At 39.2% G+C, this 15,094-nt stretch overlaps 1 protein-coding gene across 3 annotated transcripts in view; it reads right to left on the minus strand.

Annotated features, from left to right (window-relative positions):
- DMD (dystrophin) overlaps positions 1-15,094 on the minus strand; it is a 2,124,682-nt gene that overhangs the window by 198,152 nt on the left and 1,911,436 nt on the right. The gene's annotated exons all lie outside the window — the stretch shown is intronic.

Below are 15,094 nucleotides of genomic sequence, written 5' to 3' on the forward strand. Positions count from 1 at the left end.
GGGGTTGCAGAAAAGTGTATTCAGGGCTTAACTTCAAGAGCCTTCTTATTTACAAATCAGATATATTTTCCTGTCTGTAATAGAATTGAAAGTAAGGTTTGGCAATAAGTGTACTTTACACTGTGAACATTGAAACAAGCAAACAGCGTGTTGTCTGCCAAAATGCTTTTCGTTTTTGTTGTTATTCACGGTTGTATGATTTGAACTATTGTAGAGAGACGATCGGAGGAAGGCCCAGGCACTAGGGCATTTAAAGGATTGTCTTTCTTTGTAAAGGATGCATGAAACTCGGAAATTGGAAAAATACATTTACTGCAATGCTCAAAGTATCAAGAATTGCCCAATTAGGGTTTATTTGAAGTTAGTTTTCAAATTTAAAGATAACGGGATTAAATTATACCTTTATAGTTTATATTATACACTTAAGAGTGGCTTGTATATTTTCTGTTTGGCTTATAAGCAGATGTGACACTACTGTGTTCAGAATCACTCCCCTTATTTCCCAGAACAATGAAGTTCAAAGTGCAGTGCAATTATGTAAGGGCATACCTGCTATTCCATAACACCTATAGAATTTATATCTTTAGACACTTGTGCCTAAATATAATCTCATATCGATTTATTATTACATCTCTGCCTTACTTTGGTGTTTTACATCCCAAATTAAATTTCCCACAGAGTTCCTTAGGTGTATTATTAATCTATACAAGAACAATAATCTACTCACTACAGCCACCACTATTAATAATCTCTGTAATCATTTACCATGCCTCTATTTTTAGTTTGTAATACATATATTTAGGCAAGGAGAAGCAAAAAAGAATCCTCAACTGACAGAGTACTATGAATAAATTCAGTAGAAGTTGGTATAGTCAAGCATGAAACTCTGAATAAAGTTACCACCTTCGAGAATTATATCCAATAATCCTAAGTACACTTTTCTTCACTCTGCTGCTTATAAAACTTGGTGATAAAGGTTTTTGTTCACTACAGAACTAGACGTTATTTGGACAAAAATATTGCTGGTCTGGGATTCATGCTTCCCCAAGCAATATTGATTTGCTAGGGATTATTTTCCCCCCGCTTTTTATTCAGTGTTTGTAATTTCAAATATTTTGTTTATTTTTTCCCAGTGTTTTATTGAATTCATTCTATATTTTTTGGGCCACAGCAACTACTGTAAAGGTATGGCTCAAACTGCCAGATGATATTATTCAGTATTCTTCTGCTTATCCCAGATCCTTCAGACACAGCTATTTTTATACATTCTATTAGACATCAGGATTTTTAGGTTTTAATTTTAAAGAAATGTTCCCCAACTGAGCCTTCTGATATACGCTGAGTTATAGTTACAGTTACAGTCAGATAACTTCTCAGGAAAAATGACTTTGTAGTTTGAACATGTTTTCTCCATGCTTCCATATTAATTTTTTCCAGTTCACAACTCAAAACAAGATTCATATGCTTTGACTCTACCAGTCGGTATAGAAAGATCAAACTGCTACCTCAACATTGCTTCCTTTCAGCTTATACATCTTCTTCTCAAGCAATGCATTCAAGGACTTGGAATATAATTGGCAATTTTGTCGATGATGAATGAAACTGAGCAGAGTAAGGATGACTTCTGCTACTCTGCAGTGCTTACAGTAGAAAGAAACGGCTTGGCGGCTGCATATATGAAATACAAGTTAGATAAACAACTCTAAGTTCCTTGACAATAAAGTCTATTTAAAAAGATATCATGCGATGACTTCCGCCCCTACCAACACAGCCACAAACGAAACAAAACTCTATCAACATTGACCTTTATGCAATTAATATATTTATGCAATTAACATATTTCCTATGTGCTTGATAAATGACATCTAGTGTTTATCAGCAAATGGCAAGGACTGGTTGAATATAATTGAATTCCATACTTGAGGTCTCTTCTTCCCCACTGGATGCCACTATGGCTCTGCCGTAATGTCTCTCTTAGATTCTACCACCTACCTCATCCCAACCTCTTTCAAAATCTTTTACTATTAAGACATAAGCTTACATGCACTCACCAAACAACCTTAGCTCCTGAGATAGCCTGTGTGTTTTGACAGAAATAGAATTCGAAGGCATTTTCCTAAGATATCCTCACAACAGTTTTGGCAAAGGAGCTGCTAAAGGAATACATTCACTTAAAGATGCTTTCTCTAAAACAGCAACTTTCGAAGATTTTCAGTTTATAGACAGTTCAACAAGGCATCCAACCCCATCAAGTATTTCTCTCTGCTCTCAACCAACTGAAACACAGAAAAATGAATGAACTGATGGTTGAAACTGTCTCCAAAATATGTCATCAACTGTAATTCCAGTTAGATTACATAGACTAAAAACATTATACGGAACACCTCTAATCTGTTATAATCTGTTCCTTTGTAAGAATGCCTATTAGGATCAGAGCTAAGTTCTCAAGGATCCGTTTAATCCTCAAAATCAAACAAAACAAATTTTAAGTATTTATTCTCAGTTTCTTATGTCTGAGATAATAAAGTGCTAAGAACGATGCAAAGATGCATAAGGCACACATGCCAGCAAGGAGTTTACAGCTTAACTGGGGAGACAAGTGATCTGAAAATTAACAAAAATGTTTCAGGAGTTAAACAGCAAAGACGACTCAGGACTTCAAGGTACTTACAGAGGTCCTTGCTATCTGAAAGAATGATCCTAAGGTAACTTTGTAAAAAATTAAATGTCATTTATATAATTTTCAATATAGAAATGTATAAGTGTTAGATCCCTCACTAGTTTTGACCCTGACCTTTTCTTAGACCTGTGATTTCCTAGAACTCGGGACAACATGATAAGGGAAAACACATGGACCCATTCATTCTGCTTTTTCTTTCCTTTTTCTCACTGCAAAGAGAATTTTTAAATTAAAACAAACACATACCGTATAAGTATAAAGGGCTGAATTTAGAACTGGACTCACATACATCATAGATTTTATCTTGTTCTGATCTCTACTAATGATTCAAAGGATGATAGGGAAACACCAGGCACATAAAACATTCTTTGCCTGGAGGAACCTGAAATAATCAGATACACTGCCCCCAAATATCCCTGTTCTTTCACATTATGAGATGTTCTGGTTTCTATTAACAGAAAAGGTTTTAAAACATTTATGCATAAACAGTGATACTGAAAGGAAGCCACTTTAGTCTCCAAAGGTTTCCATTTTATAATCTGTTAATGACAAGAACAGAAAAATGCTCACGTGACTACACCCTGTTTTCCATCCAGTCGTAACTCATAAATCCATAAATTCCAGGTTTATTTACAATAAGTAAAGTAGCCAAACCAGGTATGTCCTGCTAAAAACATTTTATAGATGGGGACTTTCAGGTATCTTTCTGCTACTTAAATGACATTAACAAGATTAACAAGAAGGTCTGGGAGGTCATTAGTGTGTTTATAAGGTGGTCTTTTGAGTTGAGGTCATTCTTTCCCCTCAACCCCCAGGGAATGAATCACAGGCCTGCTGTTAATACGCCTCCCTCTCTCCCTCTCCTTCCCCCTGCCCGCTTCTCTCTCTCTCTGTATGTGTGTGTTTACATACATACATATATATGTATGTACACACACACACACACATACCGGCACGTATGTAAAATGTTCACAAGTTTTCTTTAAATTTTAGCTATAAAGATACTTACACCTTGAGCTTTTGCTATAAGCTATGCTTGGCCCCTCTGGCTCCGTCTAAGAAGCATTCATTCTTCTCTATTTGATGGTTTTTTTGGCGGAAAAGTCTGTAGCACTGATATAAGTAAGAGTGAGGAAAAATAACTAATCTGGCCTTTTATTTGATAAAGGACTTATATTCATAGATTAATTCAGGGTAACTCTATACATTCAGATAGACATTTTTCTTAATCTTCAGGAAATACAAGTTATTCTTTATCCTCAAAAACTTTTCAATTGCCCAAAGTGGTTTGGTGACTTTAAGTCACTACAAGAGAAAGTGTAAGAAATTCTTCTTTGCCACCACATAGTTACAATAGTGAAAAAAAGAGAGAGCTCATTCTGCAGTAAGATGAGATTTTTCTACACGTAATACATGGGGTTACCCAATGCTCAAGGTCTAGGGAAGTCATGACTTATGGCCATAGGCCATATGAGTTTGCCTCGTAAGGCTAGAACCATAGGCCTGAGATTTACGGAAAATATGAAACTTTATTTGTTACCTGAAGGAGGGGACGGTATCAAATTCAAGGCCAGGCTCCAGTGTCGAAAAGGCTGCTGAAGAGCTGTTCTAGTCCACCTGAGCTGACCACGTCTTACCCTTCAGAAAGGCTTGGAATTGGGGGTATGAGGAGAAACACATGCTGTGGCATCTATTAGGTCACTGGTCTTGCCATACTCCCATCTTAGCGAAGCCCTGATGGGAAGTGGCAGGATGCGACTCAGGAATCCTCTGCTTTCTCAGCTTCCACAGACGCAGGCAAGTGCCTACAACAGGGCTGGCCAGGTTTTTTGTTTAACTTTATTTTCTGTTGCCCTTTATGGCCAAAAGCAGTAAAGAGAAACTTAGGTCTCGGCAAGAGCACAGTGGCAGAAGTTGACTGGGTAGGTAAGCCAAGGGAAGAAACACCAGCAATGCGGGGAAGGACTAATAGGATAGTATTGGTGATTCCCAAGACAGCAGTCCCACAGCGGAGGACTGGCCACACTTGGTTACACTAAGAGCTAGTTTTCAACCAACAATGCTAGGAAGCTGAAAGAGTTGGGAGCAACAGGTAAAAAGTATTATTGTTATTATTATTTTAAATTTCAATTCTCTACCCATTTATTAATTTTTGTTCTCCCAACCCTCACTATCTCCGCTACCAAATGCGTCCCTACCTGCAACCTCGAGAACCCTGTCTAAGCTGGCCCCTGCGCTCCAGGGATGGGCAACTAACCCCCTCCCAGGTGGGGAGCTCCAAGCAACTTTGACCCACTAGAGTGTGTGTGTAGGGGGTAAGGGTAGTGATTGTGGAGGTCCTAGGTGGGGCGCGAGGTGGGCCAAAGCCAACTGAGGTCACAGGGTTGGTGGGAAAAGGCACAGAGCGGGTCACTATTACTGTGACTTGGGAAAGCCACCAGTCTCTCTGAGTCTCAGCTTTTTCTTCTTTATTAGATACTAACTCGTGGTGCTAATCCTCATAAATGGGAAGATACAGCTAGTCTTATCACTTAGCACTTAGTAGGCACACATTAAACTTTGCTTTTCATCCTTTCTAGGAGGTTATAGGACCGTAACTACGAGACACTCCCTTGGTATAAAGCACAAGACCGAGAAGAAGTGACCAAACCAAAAGGAAACAAAACCACAACAAAAAATTCCTTCTAAAACAACAAAGAAGCAAGTTAAAAATTACTCTTTGCACTATCTGACTTGCAATAGCTTTGGGGACCAAGATGGATGTGGATAAGCTGAGAAAGGAAAACAGAAAAAGCAACTGAAAGTTTCAGGGGGAGCAGGGAAGCTTCTGTGTTTCATCCACCTGGGAGTTAATGATATCAAAGAAGACGAGATCATTTGCTCAATGCTGACAGTGGGCTAAGCCTCATATAGGACCTGTTCTTAGGAGCTTTACGGACTGCTGAAAGCAGAGATGGGTTTGTTTTTCTTTTTCTATCTTGTGCAGGGATTTAAAATTTTTTGCAATGTGACGGCACTGATTTATACAACGCACTCAGTTTATTGTTCAAAAGAAATTATATGTGTGTGTGTGCGCTAACAATCTTCCAGAAAAAAGCATCTAATTCCTTCTCCCTACCCTCTACCCTCTCCCACCCTATCCTCTGAAATGAGGGAGGGGAAGACTGAATGGGATTTGGAGTTTTCCTGCTGAGAAAGGGACATTTTCTGCAACCAGGTCAATGTTCAAAGGACTAATGCTCTAAGGAAATTATCCAAAGGGGTGTGGCAGTTCAGGGTTATTAAGTTATTTTCAAATGCTGTCTGGGTTGCTGCTGACCTCTGTGAAGGCAACAGGATGCAGCTTCCCAGGGGGGCAGGATAAGAAGCAATTAGAGGAGCCTAGGAGAGGCTCAGGAATGTTTGGGAATTTACAGATACCCAAAAGTATACTGGGAACTCCTAGAATGAAAATAAACTAATTTGATCAAGGACATATTTGTGTTCTAGAAAATATTCTAAACATGTAGCTAATACTGAATATATCTGTAAGAGTGTTTTCTTAAAGACCCAACACTCAGAATTCATTAGACGTCAGTTAGGCTTCGGTTCAATTTCAGAGAAGAGAAGTAAAGTCAATTCATATTCCTGGTATGCCAGAAAGTAGAATGGGTGTGACGTTAAGTGTTCACAGAGTCAGAATATGACAAAGCTGGGTTTCAAATGAAGGTGTATTTGAGGCCACAGCCCATGTTCTTTTCTACCACATGACTATGGAAGAATGTACAATGCTTAACAAAGTTAGAAAAAGAAAATGAAGCAATAGCTGAAATAACTCACTCCTCTTTTTTTGGGAAGCAGACCTAAATATATTTTATGAACACTCTCACATTCCAAAAAGTGCCACGAATGAGGCAGAGGGAACACTATACATGCGTAATATATCAGAATTTTTAGCATGCACACATTAGAGTTTAGCTGCAGCATATATGTGCATATGTACATATGCTGCCACCTTTAAGCATTACATATAACACAGAATGTTATAAAATTTTTTCTGTAAAATAAAAACTTATCAATATCATTCTCTTAAGGCTCAGTGGCTACTATATCCCAGCCCCCAAAGTAGATCCTGTATACAAATGCTTAGTGAAACACAGTGCTTGATCAATTTAAAGCTCTACTGACCACTGCAAAATCAGAAGAAGTATCATGAGTGGCATTTAGGAAAAACAAAAAGACCCCAGTTCTACTGAAACAAAGAAAGCCAGAGCTCAGAATGATCTCAGGCATTATCTAGTTCCACTTCCTTACAGTTGGTGGGAAAACTCAGTCCCAGGTGGGCTGAGTTATACTCCAAATCGTATTGTTAGATAAAGACAGAACAGCATCTAGACCTCAGGATGTGGTATGTACCAGTCAGACATTCAGGCTAAGGATGGCCTCCTAGGCACCAAGTATAGGAGACATGAGAAACTCTGTAAAAGACTAAGCATACTTTCTAATATTAAAGTTGATATCTACAGGGTATGAGAGACACACTTGGGTGGTAGATCTAAATGGACACACAAACACCTGAAGATTTTCTGAAAGTGAAAGGAGTCAGGAAACTGGAAAGCATGTGGAAGTGCTCTTATGTGTTCCTTCATTCATTCAAGTATCTCCTGAGCACCTGCTACCTGTGAAGTACTGTGCTAGAAACAGAGACACAGCAGCTATCCTCATGAAGTCCATTATTTCAGTCAAGGCTAGACGTACCAGCTTATGAAACTATAAAGAAGGCTGTGAGAATTTTTTGTGAACTTTATGAGACACAGAAGATACTAACATCTATGTCTACCAACAAGGTCTACAAAACCAAAGGCCAGAATCAGCACCCCGTACAACACTACGGCCTCCCCTTCATTCTCTTTCAGTTAATATCTTAAACTGAGTTGTTTTCATGATTGTATCATCAATTATGCGTTACTGACCATTCCTTCATTGTGGCTCCAGAGCTTAATGAGAATCAGCTAATGTGACCTTTGGAACCATCAAACTGTGGAGGAGAAAGCGCAGCAGAGAAGACTGACCTCTGGGTTATCTTTGTGTACAAAGCCTTCTGGGAAGTCAGAGCACCAGGCTTCTTTCTGGCAGCCACTGCACAAATTTAATTACCCAGAGATACTCACCAGTATCCTCAAAGACTGACAGCTGAAATTAGACAGCTGATTCTCTATTACATCCGCTTCCTATTATCAATGGTGCTAAAGAGTTAAGGAAAAAGTTTAATATTACTTGTCCTTCCCATCTTGATAAGATTGATGATGCAATAAGAATCCTCAAGGGCGATATGAAGATTCGTTTTCATTCCTCTGGAAAACTGTTATAAATAATTTCTGTTTCAAAGTCAACATTCATAAAATCAGGGAATGTCAGGACTGGAAATAACCTGTGATATCATGTGACTCAGCCCCTTTAGATGACACATGGAGAAACTGAGGCTCAGAGAATATAAGTGATTCATCTTTGGTCAAATAGCTAGTTAAAAGCAAAGTTGCAACCAGACTTCAAGTCTTCTGTTGCTTGCTCAATTTACTATTTCTGTTATTTCATGTGGCCTTATCAGCTGCTAAAAGGTATATATATATATATATATATATATATATTTTTTTTTTTTTTTTTGGTGGTACGCGGGCCTCTCACTGTTGCGGCCCCTCCCGTTGCGGAGCACAGGCTCCGGATGCGCAGGCTCAGTGGCCATGGCTCACGGGCCCAGCCACTCCGCGGCATGTAGGATCTTCCCGGACCGGGGCACAATCCCGTGTCCCCTGCATCGGCAGGCGGACTCTCAACCACTGCGCCACCAGGGAGGCCCTAAAAGGTATATTTTTATTTTTATTTTTTTATGGAAGCATCTGTGATTATGGATGTGAAATGATAATGTAAAACCCACAGTCCAGGCTCCCCTAGTGAACGGTATTTGTTTTTTAACATCTTTATTGGAGTATACTTGCTTTACAATGGTGTGTTAGTTTCTGCTGTATAAAAAAGTGAATCAGCTATACACATACATATATCCCCATATCCCTTCCCTCTTGCGTCTCCCTCCCTCCCACCCTCTCTATCCCACCGCTCTAGGTGGTCACAGAGCCCCGAGCTGATCTCCCTGTGCTACGCGGCTGCTTCTCACTAGCTATCTATTTTACGTTTGGTAGTGTATATATGTCCATGCCACTCTCTCACTTCGTCCCAGCTTACCCTTCCCCCTCCCCGTATCCTCAAGTCCATTTAAAAGGTATATTTTTAAGGAAAATATACATGTGAAGGATGTTACCAGAAACAGCACAAAATTATATTCTGAAAAAAACTATGAAAACCTCTGCCAATCTCAACCAATGTTCAACTGAATGTCAGAAGACTAGAATCATTCCTAGAACAGTGAGGTATCAGGAATGAGACATGGGGGAATGTTTTCTAAGCTGGATATCAGAATCTGGTGTTCTTTATAATAAGAGCCCGCCTCATTCTCAGAAGATGTTTCCACTGCAAACTAGCCAACACAGATATTTAGCACGTTGATTTGCCGTTAAAGCTGAGACATAGCTAACTACTGCTTCCTCTCTATATAAATATAGGTACAGAAATAGTAGTCAATAATTCAGAGGAACAAATAAACTAATCTAAAACTTGAATCAGAACAACTCCTGGCGCAAATAATAGGGAGCTGGAGCAAGAATGAGGGCAAGATATGCTTTAAACATGGGAGGGATTTGGAATCTGAAAAACTGTCCAGAAAGTAGAAATAGAGGCAATATGGTATGGAGGGAGGTGGTGTCAAAACTCAGATGCTGGGACTTCCCTGGTGGCGCATCTGCCTGCCAAGGCAGGGGACACAGGTTCGAGCCCTGGTCCAGGAAGACCCCACATGCCGCGGAGCAACTAAGCCCATGTGCCACAACTACTGAGCCTGTGCTCTAGAGCCCGTGAGCCACAACTACTGAACCCACGTGCCACAACTACTGAAGCCCGAGCACCTAGAGCCCATGCTCCGCAACAAGAGAAGCCACCGCAATGAGAAGCCCCCACTCACCACAACTAGAGAAAGCCCACACACAGCAACGAAGACCCAATGCAGTCAAAAACAAACAAACAAACCAACAAAAAACTCAGATGCTACTGGAGTTAGAGAGCAAGCGTACTCAACCTCAGATCAAGATTCATCACTTTAACCATGAACAGACCAACAGGATACAAGAAGACACAAACACCAAAAGGAAAGTGTAGGTGGATAGCCATAATTTCAGGCAGAGAGTCAAACACTTGTACCAGTAGAGCCAGAGGGATGGTAGTCATAAGAATATGGGAGAGTCAGAACTCCAACCAGCAATTTTGGCAGCAGACACAGCAATAGTAATAAGAAATGTTGACTAAAGCGACAGTCAGCTTCAGCGAGGGAGGTTTTATTATGTACCTCATTTTGCTAAGCAGAAACTACCAGAAAGTTGCGAGCAACTCAAAACTACCAGAAAGTTGCGAGCAACTCAGATATAACAGGTGGCTGTAGAAACATGTCTGGGATTGAGAATGGAGAGAAGGGTAGATCAAGGTCACTAGATAGCTACAGCAATGTGTACAACAATCAAAATAACCAGCAGGAAAAGACAGACACTTCTTTAGACATGAGTTGTTTCTTTTTTTTTTTTTTTTTTGCGGTACGCAGGCCTCTCACTGATGTGGCCTCTCCCGTTGCGGAGCACAGACTCCGGACGCTCAGGCTCAGCGGCCATGGCTCACGGGCTTATCCGCTCCGCGGCATGTGGGCTCTTCCCGGACCGGGGCACGAACCCGTGTCCCCTGCATCGGCAGGCGGACTCTCAACCACTGCGCCACCAGGGAAACCCCATGAGTTGTTTCTTGAGCATTGCATGTAAAAAAGAGCTGAAGAGTTAGCATGTTCCCCAGAACCCCATTTTTCACTCTTTTGTGAAGTACTTCAGAAATATTTAGAAAGGCAACCTGATGAAATGCATTGCTGGTGACTGAGTCAGCAGGTTTACTCCCAAGTTTCATTAGTGAATGCCTCCCAATATTTAGCAACTGCAGCGTCTTTGAAGGAGGAAAGGACCAGCTTGCCTAAACATCAAATCCTTCCTAAGAGTCAGCTGGCAGAAATATAAGGTCAAACACTTGATCTGGCATTACAGAAAAGTAGCCACAAACCAACCTTCAGCGAGAACTAATATATGTACAACAGGTTATGACCTCAATTAGTTTCTCCATTTCTGCACCAATGGGAGACAGTGAATAGCGTTTACTTTCTTCATGACTGGGTGGAGACTAGAGACGATGCTAACAAATTTAATAACCAATATTTGGGCCATTCCAGTCACGACATCCCAAGGAAGATACAACAGAGCTGGAAAAGATCCAGGGAAAAACAACTAAGATGATCAAGGGGACTGCTTACCTTTCATTCAAGGACAGACTAAAAACCTAAAACGGATTAGAATCTCTCAGACTGGGAAGATGAAAATAAAAAGGAGTTAGTGAGGGGATGTGAGATTAAAGTCGACTCTGGTAAATATAATTGTATTCAGTGAATTTCATAGCATTTAATTGGGGCTGTCCCTTGAGGTTAAAGGATGTAGAGAAACTGAAATATATCTTAAAGAGAAACTGAAATATATCTTTACTTGTTTATAGAGAAATCAGTAAGTTTATAGAACTTATTATTGCTAAGACAAGACTGAAGTGGAGAATGGGAAAAGTTTAAGAAACCATTGGATATACTCAATGCCAATTGATTTAACAGTGCATTACTAAGAAATGGTCATGATGCATCCTAATTTTTTTGAAATGAAAATTACTATTCCTATCTTACCCCATTGGGAGGGTGGGAGGGAGGGAGACCCAAGAGGGAAGAGATATGGGAACATATGTATAACTGATTCACTTTGTTATGAAGCAGAAGCTAACACACCATTGTAAAGCAATTATACTCCAATAAAGATGTAAAAAAAAAAAAAAAGAAAATTACTAGGTTGACTGACAACACAGCCATTGGTGCCTACATCTGGCACAGAGTTCTGGGCTAGCTGCCCTGCTGGTCTGACCAGGGTGCTATTTCTTATGCTTTTATTATGTCATCTATGCAAAAAACATACTGCATGCAAGTTTGGGGTTCCTAAATTCTTTTGACAGTCCAGAACACAGAAGAATGATTTTCTAACTCGTTAAGAAAGCAAGAGAGTCCCAGCTCTTGGCCCCGCTTCGTTTACCCATATGGGAGTATGCAACATAAAAAGGTGAAAGAAATTCTAACAGAATGCAGCAGGTGGTTAAAGGCTATTATACTGAAAATTTCATGAGTTTGACAATAGGCCAAAAGACTACAAAATGGCAGAGAATGGAAAAGGCAGTTGTAACAGGTTGAACATTGTTAGTGATTATTTTTTCAGTGGCAATGAAAGCTGTAATCAAATAACCTGAAAGAGATGCTGGCAGGGGTAGGAAAGCCCCAAGGGAGAGGGAATATGAAGACTGTAACAATGATGTATGCTATGGACTAATAAACTAGACAAACATGTAGTTTGAAGTTTCTTAGCATCATATGAAAAGCTGGTGTCACGATGCAGGCATAAACACTATCTGATTTGCAATCTAGAGCAGAAGACGTTGTTAATGACTTACAACCTCAAGGATGAATGCACGACTCAACAACTAACTGGAACTGTGCTACTGGTGTAGAAACCTCTTGTTATTTAGATGATCAGTTTATCTAAGCATTAAAAAGGAAACATTATAAAGCATTAAAAAATATCCAGAGAAAACACTTGCCTTTGCAGCTGGAAATGTGTGGTTAATAACTCTTGAATGGCAGTCAGGACAAATAAGAAAGAGGACGAATGGGGACTGGTTGAAATAACGTCATTATCAACTTATTATTGTTATTTGTGGATCAATAAGGCATCTCAAGTTACGAATGGCATCTGCAAGTGCACGAAGTCCACTGGACCTTGTACATCAAAGTCATTTAGTATAAACAGAATATTTTAGACAATAGTAATGTGTAATAATAAATCACAAAGGACATTAATAATCTGTTTAATGAAAATGTAAATTTCTTGAACATGCGTTCTCCCTATATTATGGCTTAACATTTTAGGGGTATATTTGAGAAACTGTACAATCTCTAATTTCAATTAGATTATAATCGTACAGAGAACTGATCTCTGTAAAGTTTCAGGGACATCTTTGAGAAATTAGGTAACCCCTCATTCCAAGGAACTGATCACTTCAGAGGCTCTTAAGGTCTCCATACTCACCTTTCTACTGATTTCCTGTCTACTGTTCTCTGTTTCTTACCATTAAACTAGGAAGAATAATAGTCCTAAATTAAACACCAGGATTTAAGCTCTTTAAATGGGTATCTGGAGAAACTGGAGTGGGTTGAGAGGGCATATCTGAAGCTAATTCACAGTGGAAAAATAGAATTCCTATGTTTTTTTTTAAAACTGAGAATTTATATTGTGTTTGATAATGAAAATAAAGAATTTTTAAAATAAAGATAAACTTCTTGAAAAAGAAAGCTGATATCTTAAAGTTTTTGAATTTGGACAAGACCGTGGAATGAGCCACACTCACTGATTCCTACAGCTACAAAGGAACTTAGATATCATCTAGTCTAACTCCTTATTTTATAAATAAGAAACCAAGGTTTGTACAGCTTAAGTGACTTGCCCAAGGCCATACAATCAACTAATCACAGAGCCCCCGAAGTCAAGGTTTCTTATTCCCAGATCTGTGCCCCTACCAAAACTGTCACCATGATCTTGAAGCTGGTGAAAGAGCACTGGACAAACAGGAGGACAAATAGAGAGCAGCTGTTCTCTGATCCCATCAAGGAGCAGTAAGAAACTAGTATACAGGGAGGAATTACAGCTTTTCTGGAATTTGTCTTTTTATTTTTTGGACCAAATTCATTCTCACTGCTTCACACAACTGTACTGGGATCTTTTGTAGTAGGTGTAACATCAGGGAGAAGGTACATATTTAGGCAAAGGACAGTGGGACTAGGGGGGCACTCTAGGAATCCCGTGTGAGACACTTAATGAGCCCTAAACAGGTAATAATTTGGACAATGATGGCTTAAAGATGTCTTGGATTCTCAGGTGATCCTAAAATCTTGGCTACAAAAGGAGTCATTCTTTTAGCTCATAAAGGAATTGGATAAAGTGAGAGTTTTATAAATGGGTTGAAAAAGTAGCAGGTCTCAAACATCTTAGTCAGAAATGGAAATTTGTAATGACGAAGACACTGATATAGAAGATGACTGGGAAGAATCTGAACAAAATGGTTCCACGAAATAGATAGTGGATGTAAAGCAACATAGCGCATGTCCAAATCGATATATTATTTAAGAAAATGGGTGATTTTAAATAGGTATTAAAACATGTACTTTAGAGTGACTAAATAACTATATACAACAAAAATAATAAAATAAAATTAAAAATAAGAAAACTAAAAAGCAGGATCAAAACACTGACGGAGGATTTTTAAAGTTAAGAGATACCTTGTCTGTATCATTGAATAAGACAACCTTTCCTAAAGGATGTATCTCTCCTTGAAGAGCCAAAAAACTTCCCTCACCCCCATTCTTCTGAGTTAACAAAATTGAGGCATGAAGTCAATTTTCTTGAGAACTGTAGTAATGAAGATCTAGGAATGCACTTATTGCTTTAGAACTGAATTATGAAGAATTGATGGGCAGTGGAAGAGTAAAAACAGACTTGATAAGTGGAGAAACATTTAATATTTTTAGCCAGACTATGGCAGAAGCAAGTTCAAAGACTTAAGTTGGTACTGAAGACTATTTCATGAATCCAATTAACTTAAATTGTTGTTGAGGTGGCCGATAGAAACTTAAATTTAAGCTGGACTCAATTGTACAACCGATGAGAAACTGTTAAGGTATCATAGTAACTCAACATCCTCTCTCCTCTTTCTTCCATGGCGGCCCAATGTATCATAATTTGTATTTCATGCAGCATCTTGCAGAAGGTGCTTCTAAGAACCTATATTCCTTTGACTGACAAAAATGACCCCTGAAAACAGTATCATTTTTGTTGTTGCTATGTGAAAAATGCTGAGTGCTATGCATCAAGAATGAACACCTCACCTCCACAAATCCAGAACTGCTACTGACTGCCTTTTGGGTACATCAAGTATTTATTCACCTAAAACAGTTTGGGTACAGATAGCTGCAGACATCTTCCATCTTTGTCTAAAGAAGAAGTGTGGGAAAACTCCTAAATAAATAAAATCGTTCTTGTAAATATTCATTGCCACTATCCATAATATTATCAGCAGCTTTTCGTTCTATTAGGAAAAATCCACACCACCTCCAATCACAGAACACAGCGTATACGCTGCCTTAAATGGATTTTTCCTAAA

The sequence above is a fragment of the Delphinus delphis genome, chromosome X (assembly GCF_949987515.2).
Source record: "Delphinus delphis chromosome X, mDelDel1.2, whole genome shotgun sequence".
In the NCBI taxonomy this organism is placed as follows: Eukaryota; Metazoa; Chordata; class Mammalia; order Artiodactyla; family Delphinidae; genus Delphinus; species Delphinus delphis.